The following is a 4,548-nucleotide window of genomic DNA, read 5'->3' on the forward strand; positions in this document are numbered from 1 at the left end:
CCCCTTCTCGTAACCCCTCTGCATGGTTCCAATGAATTTCTGTTTAACTATAAGAATGCTATAGTGTTATATATCTGAGCACTTGCCCATGCTTGTGATGATATTTTGTTATATTTGAGCACTTGCCCATGACAATGATATTATTTCTGTTTATATGATGTGCTGTTGTCCATGTCAATGATGATTGTTATGTTAATTCTAAGCACATGTCCATGCCAATGATATTTGTTTCTATTAAGTTCAGCACTTGTCCATGCCTATAATGCTACAGTTGGTAGTCTGATAACTTATCCATTCCACTGATTTTTATTTATGTTCATCCGAGCACTTGGCCATGTCATTTTTTTTATTTTACTGTCATCCCTTGTCCATGCCTATGGTGCTGCTTTTGTTTAATTATTTGGCTGAAAATAGCACTTGTCGAGACTTCTCGTTGCTAACTATAACTCAGTGACTGAAAATAGCTGCTGCAGTCTACTTAGATGGGTAACATAACTTGAGTTACATGAAGGAAAAAGGAATCACCCCCTAATACTCTCTCTGATGTGCCTTTTTTTTATTACAGTATGCTATGTTACTTCAATTGATATTGGTTTTCAGGTCCAGCCGCCCTGGATAAAAAGGTCAAATTCAACCTTGACATAGTAAGCAAATTCGGTATGATCATTACTGAAAATGATATGTTTTCTCTTGTTGTTGTGACTGCTTCATGTTCAAATTTCGTTTGCTATACTGCATTGCAATTCAGACTTCATTGTATCTATTGATTTCATACAATTTACTAGTGACTTATGCTAAGTTTGAACTTGGCTTCCTTTATTACATGTTCAAAATCCACCGAGGCAAAAAGAGAAATGGTTGATGAATATCACTAGCCTAAGTTGCACACTCTTACGAGATTTCTCTGTTCCTCTGCACAGCAACAAGTTGCATACTCTTAAGCACTGATATTACATTTGTTCTCTTAATTTCAGAAAAAACTGGAGAATTAGAACAGAAGCCATGGAACAGAATTAGAACTGAAGAAAATCGAGAGTTCTCTGTTCTTTTTTGTTCAGCACAGCAACAAGTTGCTAATAAAAATTCTTGCTGGATGAAAACTTGTACTTGATGTGTTGGAAGAAAGACTTTGTATTTGATGTAATACTGGATGAAAAGTTGTTGTATTTGATGTGATGCCTGTTCTGTTTAATTTTTGGAAATGAGATCCATGGGTTGGAATTGGAATCCTAAAATGTGCTGAAAAAACTATTGAAATTGTTGTACTAGATTTTTTTATGGGCTGTGGGCTGGAAATGTGGTGACGCCATCATCCATGTAGGCAGCCACGTCATCATCCACGGAGGCAGATACGCTATCGTCCATGTAGGCAGCCACATAAGCAGCCACAGTCCTGTCATCGTCTACATAGGCAGCCACGTCATCATCCATGTGGCGGCTATCTATGATGTTTATTTTCGTCATATAAAATGGGTTTGGGTTGGGCTTTGGGGGCCCAGGGGCATTCTATGATGGTTTCGAAACGTCATGGATCAAACAATCTATGACGAAAATTTAAGGAATGTCACGAGGTGTGATCTGTGATGCTCAATACATGACGCTATTTGAGATCGTCATAGATACTGCTTTATGACGGTATTTTAGTGATCTGTGACGAAATTTAATCGTCATGGATCAATAGATTTTTTGGATGAGTTTTATTTATTCCATTCATATTTTATTTATTTCTAATGAGTTCCACAAGTTTTGGATGAGTTTTGATTTCAGGTGAACATCTACCAAAAATGGGCAAATCTGGGCAAAAACCCAGGCCGACCGGCCTCCCCTAGGCCGTCCGGCCTGGCACCCCTGAAAACAGTATCCCGTCTTCGATCTAGTGGCAAAGTAACACACCCACAATGCCTCTGAGTCGTGGATTGGATGTCAGTTTGATCAAGTGGATCGAAAGGCTTGCACAAGGATTAATGGACCCACCATTCAGTGCAAACCCGTGTCCAGGTCAGCGATCCAGGACCCAGGGAGGATCAGAAGTGTACAAGGGCAATGTCGGTGCAACGGAGGGCCGAGACGTGCCAGAGGGAGGCCGGCCGGCCTCCCCTAGGCCGGCCGGCCTAGCACGTGCACGCGTTGATGTCTAGCCACTATCCAAAAGTCGGTGGCCACGTGGCAGGATCCCCAGGCTGGCCAGCCTAGGGGAGGCCGGCCGGCACCACTTGGAAGCCCCTCAGGCTGGGTCTTAGCCTGGAAGTTAAGCTCAACTGCCTTACCTGCTTACAACTGACACCAATTGCAGTACCGGCCAGGAACCGACCTTGGAAGCCTATAAATAGAGAACCCATCCATCACTTGTAACACACACCATTGGAGCTCTTCTCTCTTCACTTGTACTTTCTAGAGTAGGTTAGTAGCTTGGGAGTTAGAGTTGAGTCAAGCTTGCTCGGGATTCTGGAGTTGTCGGAAGTCTGGTATAGCTCTTGTATCTTTCTTTTGACTTTGTCAATATAAGTTATCTTCTCTACTTTTTTGAGTCAGCTTTACTTTCCGCTGTCTTTTGTTTACTTGAGTCTGAGTGTCCAGCTCGAGCGCGGAAGTTTTCCTTTAGCTTAGGATAAGTTATCTTTCTAAGTGATCGGGATCTTATCTTACAGGTTTTCTCGCCCGGACTAGAGTATCTCAAGTTAGTGCTCTAAGTTGAGGGGGATTTCTCTTGAAGGCCTCGAGAGAAATCCTAATAACGAGTGCAGACGTGGTGTCTGACCTTATTGTTAGCTAGAAAGTGTGTTCCACCCATGGAACCGCTGTGGTAGTCGGTAGGTGGTGACAGCCCTATCCGTCCTTTGTAGTCCACCATGTTCGAGTGTTTTCATAGCAGTAGTGCAGGTTGTCGTAGGACTCCCCTCTCATCCCTTTCTGAAGTCCTTCCTCTTCTAGTCGCCGAAGTAAGCTCTGCTTTCCCGAGAACTAGTTAGGCATTTAGTCTAATCTAGAGAGGCTAGCTCGATAGTTCAGAAGTGTATCAGATGTCTTATCACGCTCATTGTCCTCCCAGTTGCTACCTCTCTAAGGAGTTGAACCTCCGTGTGTCACTCGGTTATCGCCTGGCCAGTTATCTTACTTATCTATCTGGCTTACCCCCGTCTAGTCAGTCGGTCGATCAAGCTAGTACGGTTATCACACAATTTACGATACTCTTTACCATAGTGCTTCACTGAGGAAAAATACGATACCCTGGAATACTCCAAGGTGAAGTCCTACAGCGGTGATTCTGTGCGCTTGCGGAATATTTACTCTATCGGGCATAAGAAACGCCAACAGCGCCCCAGGGGCGGACCATCCGCCGTTCAACACACTTTTCCTCCAAAGACAAAACTTGTCTCTGGACAAATCTGAGTTAGAGGGGCGGACTGTCCGCCCGCCTGGGCCAGACCATCCGCCCTTCATTTATCAAGCCCACCAGAGACAAAACATGTCTCTGTCATTTTTCAAATTTTACGGCGGACCATCCGCGCCCTAGTGGCGGACTATCTGCACTAAGGCAGTCAGCACTCAAACATTTGATCCATTTTTCAATCTTTTCAAAATGTTGTTAGCCCTCATGCATGCATCTAGATATTTTGAGCAAAATGGCACTAAAGACCCGTCAAGCACGAGTACACGACCCCTCTTGATAGTATGTCTATCTATCCAAAAAACCAGTTCATTTTTCATCCACTAATCGCCTTATGACCGGTAAAATGCAAAAGCCCTATATAATACCTTTGCCTTGAGCCCGAGCTTTGCACATCATCTCCAAAACGTCGTATGATCACAACCAATTCCCATTCATCCGTGGATCAACCTATGCTCATTATCTCAAATGAAATTGTTAATCCACAAACTGTTGTCATTAATTACCAAAACTCAAATTAGGGGCCTAGATGCTTTCAAGTGTGAACATCATGCCCATGGTAATATATGAAAAACTTCTATATCCTGCTTTCTCCCTAACATATATGTGTGTGCAGCTCGCAGACTCTACAATCCGATATCTTGAAGGGATAGTCAAGAACGTCTTAGTCCGTGTGCGAGATTCCTTCATCCTTGCCGACTTTGTGGTAATGGATATAGAGGGCGACCATGGAATCGAGCTCATTCTTAGGCGACCATTCCTGAGGCCCGCCAGGGCAAGGATCAATGTAGGAAGAGGGGAAATCCACTTCCGCGTCGGAAAGGAGAACATGTTCTTCAAATTCAAGCAAAGGGAAGAGCAACACATCATGAATCAACAGGATGACGAAGGGCAAGTGCTTTGGGATGCACCAGAATCCGGCCTAATGAGCCTACGACCACACGATCTAAAAGAAGACGGTCAAAGAAGGTGTGGCGGAAGGTTGCAAGTTTGTCCTCGTCCACTTCTCCAGGACGAGCCAAACAATGGTAAGTCAGAGCAGGAGAAAGGTCCCGCTTATCAGTCTCAAAACGACGAGCCCTTCCCGAAGGTAAATTGGTACGTATCTCATATTTATTTTTCACCATTTTACTTTTCTCGACTTTTCGATTTCCCCCACT

General features: G+C 43.8%; 1 long non-coding RNA gene across 1 annotated transcript; it reads left to right on the forward strand.

Annotated features, from left to right (window-relative positions):
* Positions 1-520: 520 nt before the first annotated feature.
* LOC120658778 lies at positions 521-1,013 on the forward strand. Its single transcript, XR_005668841.1, has 2 exons — positions 521-657; positions 975-1,013. It is a non-coding gene; the product is annotated as an uncharacterized LOC120658778 (long non-coding RNA).
* The last annotated feature ends 3,535 nt before the right edge of the window (positions 1,014-4,548 follow it).

This window comes from Panicum virgatum, chromosome 2N (genome assembly GCF_016808335.1).
Source record: "Panicum virgatum strain AP13 chromosome 2N, P.virgatum_v5, whole genome shotgun sequence".
Taxonomy (NCBI): domain Eukaryota; kingdom Viridiplantae; phylum Streptophyta; class Magnoliopsida; order Poales; family Poaceae; genus Panicum; species Panicum virgatum.